This window comes from Scylla paramamosain, chromosome 23 (assembly GCF_035594125.1).
Source record: "Scylla paramamosain isolate STU-SP2022 chromosome 23, ASM3559412v1, whole genome shotgun sequence".
NCBI classification, from domain to species: domain Eukaryota; kingdom Metazoa; phylum Arthropoda; class Malacostraca; order Decapoda; family Portunidae; genus Scylla; species Scylla paramamosain.
The window spans coordinates 6,720,486-6,735,485 of NC_087173.1; the positions used below are offsets into that span (position 1 = coordinate 6,720,486).

Genomic DNA, 15,000 nt, shown 5'->3' on the forward strand with positions numbered 1-15,000 from the left:
TGGTGGTGTTGGAGCTTTTATAATGGCAGTCAGTCCTTTGATGGTGTTGTTGTTGTTGTTGTTGTTGTTGTTGTTGTTGTTTTGGTGGTGGTGGTTTTTAGCTAGGTATTCATGTATGTATAATTTCTGATAGTGGAATGTTAATACGTCTCTCTCTCTCTCTCTCTCTCTCTCTCTCTCTCTCTCTCTCTCTCTCTCTCTCTCTCTCTCTCTCTCTCTCTCTCTCTCTCTCTCTCTCTCTCTCTCTCTCTCTCTCTCTCTCTCTCTCTCTCTCTCTCTCTCTCATTGTGTATCTCGCCTCATCCCATCTCATCTCATCTCATTCCCCTTCTTTCTTTCCCTTCCTCTCCTTTCTGCCTGGGAAGAATATCTTATATCTCTCTCTCTCTCTCTCTCTCTCTCTCTCTCTCTCTCTCTCTCTCTCTCTCTCTCTCTCTCTCTCTCTCTCTCTCTCTCTCTCTCTCTCTCTCTCCTAATGCCATTCCGAAGCAATTGTTCCTGTTTTCATTTTTATTATCAATTTTCATTTCGTTAAGCGACTGGAAGTGTGTGTGTGTGTGTGTGTGTGTGTGTGTGTGTGTGTGTGTGTGTGTGTGTGTGTGTATGTGACTGCGTGTTTCTGGTAATAGTGGTAGTGGTGGTGGTGGTGGTAGTAGTAGGGGTAGGGTTAGGAGTAGAGAGGGAAAGAGTAAAACAGTAAGAGGGCGGGAGTGAGGGGAGGGAGAGTAAGGGAGAAGCGAGAGGGGGGCGAGAGAGTGAGAGAGTGCCTGGCTGGTCCCCTCGACGTGCCAGAAGCAGTGCCAGTTGCAGGTTTGCCGCTGAGGACACCAGCTCTCCTCCTCTCTAACCTGAAGACGCAGCACACACATTGCTACTCTTCCTCATCATTAGTGGCGGTGTAGCTTGACGGCGTAACTTGGCCCTGTCCAGTCCCTCCCCGTGATTCCCTGTGCCTTCGTGCCTTGCGTCAGAAAAAGATGAGAAGGAAACATAGAACTTGACAAGGCAGTACATAAGAGTGTTTGTTGCCTGTGGTGCCCCTCGTTCTGGATTGACAACTGCTGTTACTACTGCTGCTGCTACTTCTACTGCTTCTGGTAGTGTGTTAAAAGGATATTTCAAGGTCGTTTTCCTGCCTCTGCTGTTAGTGTCGTGCTGACGGGAAAACAGCGGAGATTCTAGGATTTTTGAAGTGTTCTGCTTCTTATTTGCTTCCTTCCTTCGTATTGAAAGAGGTAAGGCGACGCAAGCACACTGATAAATAGATAAACCAGGAGATAGATAGATAGCTTGTTGACCTCTAAGCAAGTATAATTATAAGTAAGAGTTAGTGAAATAATTACATAATGACACACACACACACACACACACACACACACACACACACACACACACACACACACACACACACACACACACACACACACACACCGGATATCTAATCATGCGCCTCACTCTTCCTGGAAACTGTCTCGCTGAACTGTTCCGAGTCACTCCGGTGAAGCTTCAAACGATTCGAAATAACGATAAACACTCAAATAACAGGAATCAATCACGCTCTCATGCAAAGACTTTTTTTTGCATTCATAAACTTTACGCTTTTATAAACTTTTTTTCTGACCTTTGTTTAAATATTTTCAAAGCTTTTTATATATATTTTTTCTAAACTTAAATACTTTCCTAGCTTATATGTACTTTTCCTGTGGTCTATTTTTTTTGAAGTGCGAGACGTGATAGGAAAAGCAGTTATTATTAGATTATTATTCGTGCATTTCTGAAGTGAAGTCTTGTATAATTTCCTTTGTTTGAGAGCGACCTTGTAGAGACCTGAGGTAATGGAGGGTTGTGGAGTGAGGTGTCGTGTGTGTGTGTGTGTGTGTGTGTGTGTGTGTGTGTGTGTGTGTGTGTGTGTGTGTGTGTGTGTGTGTGTGTGTGTGTGTGTGTGTTCTCTAATTATAGTAGCGTGTGTGTTAGCTTCACCCTTATTGTTCTTCTTGTTCTTGTGATGATGGTGGTGGTGGTGGTGGTGGTAGTAACAATAGTTTGTGGTGAGGTTGTAAATTTTTTTTCGTTATAGTGGTGGTGGTGCAGTGGTTGTTAATACGGTGGTGATTGTAAAGAAATGGTGTTTTAGGTTTCGGTGGTGAAAGACAGTGGTTACAATGACGTAGTGGCGCTGGTGGTGATGTAGCAGTGGTGTTGTGGTGATGAAGGCTAGCAATTATACTGATTGTGATGATAGTGTTTAGTTGTGGTGTTGTGGCGGTGAAGTCTAATAGTTGTAGTGGTTGTGATGGCGGTGGTGTTGTGGCAGTGGTGTTGTCAGTGGTGTTCGCGACCCGTGGTAGTCTTGGCTCTCTGAACACGTTCCTTTCCCCTCATAAAGCTGCTCCACCGACACACACACACACACACACACACACACACACACACACACACACACACACACAGAGAGAGAGGAGAGAGAGAGAGAAACACGGAAAGTGGCAGTTTTTGTTCGCTTAATAAACAGACAAGCTTTTCCCCACCATACACACTCCCACATTGTATATTTTCACCTTTACACACCTACACACCTTTCCCCTCTGTCCAACATTACCCTCTGCACACCTTTCCCTACACAACCCTCCTCTCCCGGTCTTCCCTTCAACATACGTGGTAGTGGAGGTGTAAAAAATATACTTGTTGCATAATCCCTTGCAAAATTAGGGAAAAAAAGAAGTGACCGGACTTACCCTTTCACTTTTCGTCCATGTTTCACACTGGGCACTTTAAAGAAAATGGTTTGCACACACAGAGAGAATATATGGTCACTTTTTTGTCATCCCCAAGGTACAAAATTAAGAAACAAGTACGAAAATGTTAAAAAAATGAATAAATGTTGTGGGTTTAGTAATGGGAAGGTTAATCTATATTTATTCTGTCTATCTTTATCTATCTTTAATTTATCTTTATTCCTCTTTCTTCTACAAGTGCGTGTGTTTGGTGACTGCTTGATGGAGTGTACCTGTCTGTTGTGCCTGTAATGTGTGAGGGGGAATGAGTGTTTAGCGTCGAGTAATATCAACACATCAGGCTTAAATAAACACCTCACCAAAATTCCGTGCCCGTCTTATCTCCGCATCTAGTTTTGCATCTGAGTGTTGTTATGCCCCGAGTGGGTGAGGGGCGTGAGTGTTTATCCAATTATTTAAACACACACACACACACACACACACACACACACACACACACACACACACACACACACACACACACACACACACACACACACACACACACACACACACACACACACAAAATATAACCCAGTAACGACAAAATTAAGACAAGAACGGATAATCCAATAACACACACACACACACACACACACACACACACACACACACACACACACACACACACACACACACACACACACACACACACACACACACACACACACACACACAGACAGAGGACAAAATGGAGACAAAAAACAGTGTATTGACCCAGGCAGACTTAGTCACCACCACAAGGACGAAAATACAGGAGGATGTGAGTGCGCGAAGGAGTGTCTGGGAGAGGCGCCGGCACGACCAGAGAGCTTGGGGCGGGGAGAGCGATGGTGGCGGCGGGGACCTCATAACAAGGCCATTTCATTGAGTGCCTACAGAGCGCCTGGAAAATCCCTCCCTCCGTCTGCTGGTCCCCGCTGAGTGGCAAATGTTCGTGCTCTGTAACTGGTAAACCTAACTTTTTTATTGTTTTTTATTTTATTTTTTTATTATTTATTTTTTCTACTATTTTGATGAGGGATTTAATTTTTTTATTTATTTATTTTTTTTTTTTTTTTTATAGCAAGGGTGAATGTCCGTGTTATGTAACCGGTGAGTTTAACTTGCTTTTGTTTCTTTGTTTCTTTCATTATCTTCATTGTTTTGATTAGAGATTTGTTGATTGCTGTATAATTTTAGTGAAGGTTTTCTTTTTTATTTTAATGAGATACGTATTTATTTATTCATCTGTTTATTTATTGATTTATTTCACCCTCACTGCACTTATGACAAACGAAACAAATAATGAGTAATGTTTTGTTTTTGTGTAAGCGATTTTTTTTTCTTTCCATTTGTGCCTATTACTGTATTATATTTATTTATTTATTTATTTATTTATTTATTTATTTATTTATTTATTTATTTATTACCTTTTATTTCTTTACTGTTTGCTTCAGTCTGATATTAGTTTCCTTTCCTCCACACAGCCTCCAAATGTGATTGACAGAAAAAAAATAACATACATCAGACTACCTAATATTAATCAGTGCATATATTGAAAAAAAAAAAAATCCTAAAAGCGTCTCTCTCTCTCTCTCTCTCTCTCTCTCTCTCTCTCTCTCTCTCTCTCTCTCTCTCTCTCTCTCTCTCTCTCTCTCTCTCTCTCTCTCTCTCTCTCTCTCTCTCTGCATCCTCATACAGGGTGAAGAAAATACTTGTGTTTCTTATCTCAGGTAGTTAAAAAAAAATAATATCACTATCATGTATCCTTTTACAGGGTGGCTCAAAAAGCTTCCAAACTTTTCCTTGCTGAGCGGTTTAAAATCTTCTTGTCCTGCATATAAAGTGGCTCTGAAATTTCCGTCTTCCTTCCCATAGGAGCTAAAAAAAAAAAACAGCCATTGTGTTGTCTGTTGTGGAGGACGAAAATGTCTTATGTCTTTTTAATTCACAGTTACGTTGGAAAATAGCTGTTGTGTTGTCTGTTGTGAAGGATGAAAATGTCTTGTGTCTTTTTAATTCAATCACGTTGGAAAATAGCTGTTGTGTTGGCTGTTGTGAAAGATGCATGTGTCTAGTTTTCCGTCTCATTCAGAGGTTCAAAGACAGCCATTGTGTTCTGTACTGGGGGATGAAAATGTCTCAAGTCTTACAGCAGAGATTCAAAAACAGCTTTTTTTATTTCTTCTTGTGACGGATAGATGTGTCCAGTTTTGCGTCTCATTCAGAGGTTCAAAAATAGCCATTGTGTTTTGTATAAGAGGATGAAAATGCCTCAAGTCTTTTACATCAGAGGTTCAAAAATAACCATTGTATTATGTACCGGAGGATGAAAATTAGCTTTACATTCAGTACAGTGATAAAAAAAAAAATAAATAAATAAATAGAAAAACATTTGTGGCCGAAAATGTCTAGTTTTGCGTTTTGTTCAGAAAAAAATAGTAATTCATGTTGTCTAAATCGAAGAATGTCATTGTCTGAAATCCTTTATTTTTATAGAAATTCAAAATGTTATGTGTTTATTAGGTTGAGCCGTGAACCCTTCCCTACTTCTCTTTCCTGCATCTCTCTCTCTCTCTCATTCTCTCTCTCTCTCTCATCTCTCTCTCTCTCTCTCTCTCTCTCTCTCTCTCTCTCTCTCTCTCTCTCTCTCTCTCTCTCTCTCTCTCTCTCTCTCTCTCTCTCTCTCTCTCTCTCTCTCTCTCTCTCTCTCTCTCTCTCCTACAACTTCCCCTCTCCTCCCACTCACCAGCGCCATTATAAACACACACTGGTGCTGGGAATGCAAACACCTCGCCATAAACACCCTATTTGTGCTTACTGGCTTGGATATAAACAAACCCAGAGAGGGGGGAGGGGGAGAGGGAGTTTTCCTATGCCCTTTCCCTTATTACTGGTATTTCCCTTTGTTATGACTAATTCTGCTGTTTTTCCCGTTTGCTATGTCTGCTTATTGTACTTTTCCCCTTTACTGTATTGAGATTTTGGCTCTTTTCCCTCTTAGCTGTGTGATTTCTCTTTCCTCATTCTTATATTTCCTAGTTATGTCTTGTTCTTGTGTCTCTCTCCTTTGTTATGTCTAATTCGTCGTTTTTTTCCTCTTATGTTTTATTGTTTGTTTTTCCTTAATTACATATATCTTCCTTCTTAGTTTTGTCTTTTTTATTTTTCTGTCGTTCCCTTTGGTTATGTTAGGTTAGGTTATGGTCCTTCTTATCTTTCCCTTTCAGTTTTCCTTCCTTTCCCCTTAGGTCTAATTCCTATACATTTCCCCTTAGTTATTTCTCATTGTTCTGCCTCTCCCTTAAGCTATGCACGATTATTTTGCCTTTTTTCTTGTGTTGCATTTAGTTCCTCTCGATTATTGTTCATTCGCTAGTTGATTTTATAAGTTTGTGTTTGCATTCTTTTCCTCACCCCTTCTATGAGTGTGTGTGTGTGTGTGCGTGTGTGTGTTTATCTTCCTTCCTTTCCTCTATCACTCCTTTTCCTCCTCTCTGCTTCCTTCTTCCTGCCGGTGGTAGGTCACGTGTCGGGGCCTGGGGGCGTAGGTCAAGGTGGAGGAGGCGCCCCCAGGATGTCTGGGTTCTTTGAGGCACTTCAGACTCCTCCAGGCACTCCACACCCTCTTCATTGTTCTCCTTCATGGGCCTGATAACAATGATAATAGTAGTAGTAGTAATAATAATAATGATAATAATAATAATAATAATAATAATAATAATAATAATAATAGTAATCATAATAGCGATAATGAGTTTATTTACCAAGTTATATACGATGATTATAAACAGCATTGTATTCTCGGTTTGCATTGTGTTTAATATATATTCCCTAAAAGATTATTCATGTATTACTGTGTTTATATACATGACATTACATACATTGCTTATACATTTATACATTATTCTTCATATATATATATATATATAAAAAATCGCGTTTCCTTCTTCTCCTCCTCTCTCATTCTCCTTCTTCTCCTTCTCCTTCTCCTTCTCTTTCTCCTCCTTCTTCTCCTTCTTCTCCTTCTCCTACTTCTCCTTCTTCTCCTTCTTCTCCTTCTCCTCCTCCTCCTCCTCCTCCTCCTCCTCCTCCTCCTCCTCCTCCTCCTCCTCCTCCTCCTCCTCCTCCTCCTCCTCCTCCTCCTCCTCCTCCTCCTCCTCCTCCTCCTCCTCCTCCTCCTCCTCCTCCTCCTCCTCCTCCTCCTCCTTCTCAAGTTATTCCATTTCATCACAGTCTCTTAAGGGCCAACAGGTCTGCTACTACATACTTATTAATGTTCCTTTATGTTTCCCCTCTTTGACTCCCAGTTCCTTACACTCCTCGGTTCCTGGTCCTTGATGCCGTCTCTTCTTCCTCTTGGTTCTTCCTCTTTCCGGCTTCACCATTTGTCCAATTTTTTCCCCCCGCGACATTCTTTTGAGTCTCACCTTGTCTTGCCCTTGAGAGCGAAGGTGTGAGGGAGGAGAGGAAGAGAGAAAGGTACGCATGCGTTTGACAGGTGAGGGACAGGTGATGCTGGGATGAGGGGCAGGCAGGGAGGGAGGGAGGAAGGAAGGGAGGAATGCAAGGGGTGACAGTTGGTGGGAGGGATTGTAAAAAAGGAAGAGTGTGGTAGTAGTGTTTTAAAGGGTAGAAGAGAAGAAGAAAGGAGGGAAGTGTGTGATGTAGAGATAATACAATGAAGGAAAGTACTGAAGAGATGAATGGAAAGGGAGAAAGAAGAAACGAAAGAGAAGGAACCGAGTGGAAAGGAATACTTGATGCGAAAACTGAAGGACGAAGATGAAGGAGTTTAAGAAAGAAAGAAAGAAAGAAATAGAGGAAAGAGAATTAGTGGAAGATTAATGTAGAGAAATCGGAAAGGAGAAATAGAAAGAAGGAATGCTACATTTTGGATTGATGGAGAAGAATGGGAAAGGAAGAGAAACAGGGAGAGAGAGAGAGAACAACAGTAACACTTCACATTAATCTGTAAATGAATGGAGAGGAATGGGAAGGGAGGAAGGGAGGAGAGAACAGTGTAATACCTCTCATTAATTTCTACAACTCCTCTCATTAATTTCTGGGTGGATGGAGATAGATGAGAGAAGGAGATGGAAGACAAGAGGAAGGAAAGTGAGAGAAGAAAACTTTTATTTCTCATTTATCAGTACATGGGAAATGGGAAAGATGGAAAAGGTAGAATGAAAAGAGGAACTGGAAGAGAAGGGAAAAAAAAACAAGAATGGAAATATAAATAAATGAGATTAAAAGTGAAAAGAAGGAATAGAAAAGGAAGAGTGAAAAGACTATTTGAGAAAGAAGGAATAAAGAAAGGGAAGTAAAATGCAGAGAAATAACAGCAAGTATAATGAGGAAGGAAAACGAGGAAATAGATGAAAAAATTGTAAGTAGGAGGAAAGAAGGAAAGAAAATAAAAATAAAGAAGAAAGAAATAACACCATCATCACTCATTAGTCAGTGGATGAATGAAAGTGAATGGGGAAGGAAGAATAAAGTGGGAGGGAAGAACTTATTAATATAACACTCATTAATCTGTGACTGCTGCTTTAGTCGTTAACATCTGGCACGTGACAGCCGCCATGACACACCGCTGCCTGACTCACGCAAGCACCCACTGGCATTGCTGGCCTTGTCCTTGTGTGTCATGTGCTCCCCGTGTCGTACCTGAACGTGTCCTTTGATCGTGTCCTCTTTGCCTTGTCCTTTTGTCATACACGTGTCTCCTGTGATGTCTCGTGTCTGTGTCTGTGTTTTGTGTCCCTTCCTGTCCTTCTGTCACTCCAAAACAGGTTCGTCTGTCTCGTCGTCTTGCCCTTGTGATGTCCTGTCATGTTTTGTATCTCCGTGTTTCCATTTTCCGTTCATATCATTAGAAAACGTACTCTATAATGTCCTGTTATACTCTCCCGTGTCCTGTGTTCCCTTAAATCCTATTCCTGTGTCCTATGTCTTTATATCTCGCCAAAAACATGCCGTCATCCAACTCCTCTCTTTCCGTGTCCCCGCGTCTCACTGCTCATGTACCCTCTTGCCCCCGTGTCCCACTTGCGTGTCCCAGCACCCCCGTGTCCCGTATAGAGGCGATTAGTGTACAGTAACATTAACGTTATCGTGTTATTGTTCCTCTGGGTCTCCTTAACTTTATATTGGTGCTCATAAAGGCAGGGGAGGTACAGGCGAGGTCAGAAGTCGCGTCACCTGCTTCGCTCACCTCCACTACAGTGTTTTCCCTCAATCTTTACTCCTCTGATCTGCTGACGGTCTTAAAATTCCTGACTATTCTTAGGTTTTAGCAGGTTTTTAGCAGTTCACGGGATTTGTGACTGAGGGAACACGCTGCACAGTGAGAAAGAGTACAGGTTACTTAAAACTCTCTTGATCTTAAAATTCCTGACTATTCATGGGATTTGTCGGATTTTTTAGCAGTTCCGAGTATTCGTGATCGAGGGAAAACGCTCAGCACAAAGGGAGTACAAAAAGTTCCTGAATTCCTCTGATATATTGACCGTTCTAAAATTTCCGACTACTTATGGATTCATGGATTTAGTAGAATTTTAGTAGCATAGAGCATTTGTGACTGAGAGAAAGTTAAACGCATTGAAAGAGAGTACAGAGGTTTACTTAACTCTGATCTGCTGACAGTCTTAAAGTTTCCCTTAAAATTCGTAACTATTGATGGACTTTTAAATTTCTAGCAGTTCAGTGGATTTATTAATAAGAGAACACGCCTGCAGTGAAAGAGAGTGCGGGTTATTTAACTTACGAACAAGACTGTACAAAGGAGGTATAATTACTAATGATTATGTGTCTGTTCTACCCTCTACGTGTCCCGGTAACTCTGTGTAATGATTGTGGTGGTTGTGTAGCACGTGCCTGGACCCTTTGAAGTGATGTGTGATGGGAGGGAGCAATTATATACGAGTTCTTGCTGTATTATTCGCATTAAAGAAAAAAAAAGTTCTTTCTACAGATCTTATTTTTAACCCTTACAGTCCCAAAGCAGTCAGCAACTTTTCATTATCTATCTTGCCATATAAAACGTTGCATCTCAGTCCACCATCTCGCCCACACACTCAGAAAATTACATCTTCCCCCTATCTCTTCTCCCACATTGCGCCCTCTGTGGTCTGTTTCGCTACTCGAGTATAGGAGTTCTCATAGGGTATTTCATGGGTCTCTACTTATAAGGACTACAAGAGGTCCCAAGAGATGTCACGTACGAGTAAGTATTCCGGTGGTCCTTGCGGGGTTCGTGTTGATATATGGAAAAAATTCAGCCTTAAAACGATATTCTGAAATACTTGTGTTCCTCTCCCTCACTACATTGAAGAGTACTGGAAGTTACATGGGTTTTTTATTTATTTATTTTTATTTATTTATTTTTTATTGTTCTCGTGACAGATGAACAAGATTATTAACAGGCGAAACACTCTTGAGAATCCGGTTAATCATCTCTGTGGCCTTTGTAAACAGTCGTGGTGAGAGAGTGAAGCCTTTCAGAATACAGGACTTAATGATATGGTTGAATAATTCTTTAGAAATGGCCTATTGAGCTGCCTTTCTCTCTCTCTCTCTCTCTCTCTCTCTCTCTCTCTCTCTCTCTCTCTCTCTCTCTCTCTCTCTCTCTCTCTCTCTCTCTCTCTCTCTCTCTCTCTCTCTCTCTCTCTCTCTCTCCTTGGCCAGATCCTTGACATGTACAAATAAATAGATAAATAGAAAAATGGTGGAATGGGCATCTCGACTTAAGAAAAAATAAATAAAGTGTGGGTCTTTGAAGAACAAGATCTGTTTGGGATGAGGTTTGTGGCTGACACCTGGCTTGTTATATCACCTGAGGCTCTTTGTTGTTGTCTTTGCTGCTGCTGCTGATGATGATGCTGATGATGATGATGATGATGATGATGATGATGATGGTGATGATGATGGTTATGATCTTGTTCTAGTTTTTCTTGTTCATTTTCGTCTCCGTTTTCTTGCTGTGATTTTTTTCGTGTTTTTTTTTTATATTCTCTTGTTGTTGTTGTTGTTGTTGTTGTTGTTGTTGTTGTTCTTTTTCTTCTTTTCTTTTTCTTTTCTTTTTCCTGATTCTTCTTCTTCTTCTTCTTCTTCTTCTTCTTCTTCTTCTTCTTCTTCTTCTTCTTCTTCTTCTTCTTCTTCTTCTTCTTCTTCTTCTTCTTCTTCTTCTTCTTCTTCTTCTTCTTCTTCCTTTTACTTTTATTCTCCACGTCGTTGTCCTCCTAACAGTAAAATTTCCCAGAAGGAGAAGTAGTAGTAGCAGACGACGACGACGAAGAAGAAGAAGAAGAAGAAGAAGAAGAAGAAGAAGAAGAAGAAGAGGGGACTGATGGAATTCCGGTAGTGGTTTGGCAAGTGGTTCGAGATTTCAGTGGCACCATCTCTCTCCCCCACTTTTTTCCCCCTCTATTTTTTTTCCCTGCCCATTTCCTCCAACACTTTAATTTTTCAACATCTTTTTTTTCCACTTTTCATCCTTCTTTCCTCAGTCAAGAGCTAATTTTGGACGGAGTTAGTTGTTCTTTGTTCTCTGGTTTGTTCTGCAATGGCGCGACTCCTTCCAGCTCATTACTGCTTTTGTTATGCTGGTAGTGGTGGTGGTGGTGGTGGTGGTTATTTTTGGATTTGCTTTTTTGTTATTGTGGTTGTGGTGGTCGTGGAAGGGATGTGTGGGGCGGGGGGGGGGCGTAGATAGTTGTGTTTATTTTTATATTATCCTTTTCCATTTAACTTTCATTTTTTTCTTTCTTTTCTGCATGATGGTGAAAAGGATGAAGAGAGAGAAGGAGGTGATTGGAAGACTAAATTGAAGGAACAGGAAGAGGGAGAGATGGATGAGAGGAACCATGTGGAGGGAAAAAGAGAAAACAATATAAAAAGGAGGAGGAAGTGGAGGAGGTGGAGGAAGTGAGAAGAGTTAAAGCAGGAGTAAGAGAGGAGGAGGAGGTTGACAAAAGACGGTGATGGTGGTGGTGGTGGTGGTGGAGGTAACAACTGTAGTGATGGTGGCGATGGTGGTGGACTGAGAGTAATGCTTTTCAAGAAGAGGAAGGGAATGCCATTAGTGAGTGAGAGGAACCGCGCCGCAGTGTTCAGAGAGAGAGAGAGAGAGAGAGAGAGAGAGAGAGAGAGAGAGAGAGAGAGAGAGAGAGAGAGAGAGGCGGTACACACTACTCCAGTAAGCACCGCCAAGTCTCTTTCCTTAGAAATCTTATGGGAGGATTATCAACTCATTCACTCGTTCATCAGTGTCTATAAGCGTGTGGGAGGCGGGAGTAGGAGGAACCATACATAACTTTTGCTATACACCTCCACATTCAAAAGGCTCTACTTGAAGTTACACGTGCTTTTAAGGATGTTTTTACGGTTCTAGTGACAGATTAACAGGATTTCTACATTATTAAAAGGAGAAACACTCTTGAGAACCCGGCTATTCATCGCTCTGGCCTCTGAAGACACTCGTGGTGAGGAAGTGAAGTGTTTCTAAATAGTGGCCTAGGAAAGAACGGAGAGAAGGAAGGACATGGACAGAAATGCCTTCGAAATGGAGAAAAGGAGAAAGAGGAGGAGGAGATAATGTGAAGGAGCAAGAGAAATGGATAGGAAATGCTTTTTGGAAAGGGAACAAAGAAGGAGATGAAGATAGGAGGGAATAGGAGGAGAAGAGATGAGGGTTGCTTTGAATATGAAAGGGAAAAAGGTGAATGAGGAATGAGAATATATAGGGAATGCATTTTGGAATAGGAAGGAAAAGGATAAAGACAGAAAGGAGGAATAAGAGAAGAGATGAGAAATAAGGAGGTAAACGGACACTTTTTTTTCTAATGTAAGGAAGGTGAAGGAAAAGAAGGAAGGGGAATGTTTGGGTATGGTAAAAAAGAAGGAGTAGGAGGATGAGAGGAGAGGGAAGAGAAAGGTAAAGGGAATTTGAGAGTGAGTAGAATAATTGTGTTGCATGAATCACTAGTTTGTTTTTCTTCATTGGCAACACTCGAAAGCTTGTGACAGATATATATGTTATCTTCTTATATTTATTTATTTAGGGAGAGAGAGAGAGAGAGAGAGAGAGAGAGAGAGAGAGAGAGAGAGAGAGAGAGAGAGAGAGAGAGAGAGAGAGAGAGAGAGATACAAATTGAAATACAGAACGCATCATAAATTAAACTCAGAGGGAGGAGGAGAAAAAAGAAAAGATGGAAGGATGGAAGGGAAGGAAAAGGACGGGTCGTGGTCGTCGCCAGAAGTCATTCAGGGAGTAAAAGAAGCTGTTTCCGAAGTGAAGAGCTGCATGGGTCGTTTGGGGTCGTTGATTTGACCTTCCATTGCTTGTTAGTGAGGATGGGTCTGGTGACTAGGTGGAGGAGGAGGAGGAGGTGATGGAGGAGCAGGAGGAGGAGAGGGAGGAAGGATAACACGATAATTGAGCCACAAATCACTATTCTTAACGAAGACAAACGGAAAATTACTAATCTTTGTGAGAGAAGATTGGCAGGTTAAGGATCCCTGGAAACTGTTGAATTATTCCTCCTCCTCCTCCTCCTCCTCCTCCTCCTCCTCCTCCTCCTCCTCCTCCTCCTCCTCCTCCTCATCTCCCAAATCTTTTAAGAGAAGGATGATTGGGAGGTTACAAATTCGTGGAAAGTGTAGAATCCCTCCTCCTCCTCCTCCTCCTCCTCCTCCTCCTCCTCCTCCTCCTCCTCCTCCTCGTGAAGGGCGTGGTCCACCTGAGACCGCCCCGCCCCTCTCTCCTCCCCTTTTTCCACTCTCCTCTTTCCCCTTGCTCTCCCTTCCGTCACTGACCAATCACTGCTCGTTCCAGATTAGGCGTGAGATCATTGGTTGTCTGAATCAGAAGAGAGAGAGAGAGAGAGAGAGAGAGAGAGAGAGAGAGAGAGAGAGAGAGAGAGAGAGAGAGAGAGAGAGAGAGAGAGAATAGAGAAAAAAGTGCTGGCTGTTGGGTCAGTTCCAGTCTCTCTCTCTCTCTCTCTCTCTCTCTCTCTCTCTCTCTCTCTCTCTCTCTCTCTCTCTCTCTCTCTCTCTCTCTCTCTCTCTCTCTCTCTCTTTTCCTTTCCATATCTCCTCCTCCTCCTCCTCCCTGATGTGTCCCTCTGGTTAGAGTCATCTCACAAGGTCCAACAATAAAGATTTTCCTCTCTCTCTCTCTCTCTCTCTCTCTCTCTCTCTCTCTCTCTCTCTCTCTCTCTCTCTCTCTCTCTCTCTCTCTCTCTCTCTCTCTCTCTCTCTCTCTCAGATTTTCACTTTCATCATTTCGAGAGAGAGAGAGAGAGAGAGAGAGAGAGAGAGAGAGAGAGAGAGAGAGAGAGAGAGAGAGAGTTATGTAAATAGAAGAAAAGTTTGTCGTATCGATGAGATTATTATTCATATTTTCTTCCAGTTTTCATGCATATTTCTGTTTTACCTCCTCCTCCTCCTCCTCCTCCTCCTCCTCCTCCTCCTCCTCCTCCTCTTCTTGTTATTAGTTGTAGTGGAGTGAAATGAAAGGAGAAAGTAATCAGAGTTTGGCTTGATACTTTTTCCATTAACTCCTGAGGGTTCATTAAGGGGGACAGGTGAGAGAGAACAGGTACACACACACACACACACACACAGAGAGAGAGAGAGAGAGAGAGAGAGAGAGAGAGAGAGAGAGAGAGAGAGAGAGAGAGAGAGAGAGAGAGAGATTTACATGTAGAAGGTAATGTGGTAGTTTGTGTATGAGAGTGTAATGGTGGTGGTGGTGGTGGTGGTGGTGGTGGTGGTGGTGGTGCCTTCACCTCTACCAGTTCCTACTTGATAGTATTGATCCTGGCTCACTCACGCCTGCTGCTTCTGCTCTCTCTCTCTCTCTCTCTCTCTCTCTCTCTCTCTCTCTCTCTCTCTCTCTCTCTCTCTCTCTCTCTCTCTCTCTCTCTCTCTCTCTCTCTCTCTCTCTCTCTCTCTCTCTTGGCACGGAAAGGTGTTGGCAGTGTGACACTTTTCTTAATTGATCTAATCAGGAGAATTTCACTAACTCACCCCGACTAGGTATCCAGGCTCTCTCTCTCTCTCTCTCTCTCTCTCTCTCTCTCTCTCTCTCTCTCTCTCTCTCTCTCTCTCTCTCTCTCTCTCTCTCTCTCTCTCTCTCTCTCTCTCTCTCTCTCTCTCTCTCTCTCTCTCTCTCTCTCTCTCTCTCGTTTACACACACACACACACACACACACACACACACACACACACACACACACAC

At 42.2% G+C, this 15,000-nt stretch overlaps 1 protein-coding gene across 21 annotated transcripts in view; it reads left to right on the top strand.

Moving 5' to 3' along the window:
• The window catches only part of LOC135112084 (plasma membrane calcium-transporting ATPase 3-like), a 229,423-nt gene that overhangs the window by 165,390 nt on the left and 49,033 nt on the right, over positions 1–15,000 (top strand). The window contains exon 1 of one of the 21 annotated variants that reach the window (XM_064026017.1): positions 809–1,235. The exons of the other annotated variants lie outside the window; for them this stretch is intronic. The gene's annotated coding sequence lies outside the window, so the exon portion shown is untranslated. Of the gene's footprint in view, positions 1–808; positions 1,236–15,000 lie in introns of those variants that run through there. 21 annotated transcript variants of the gene reach the window in all.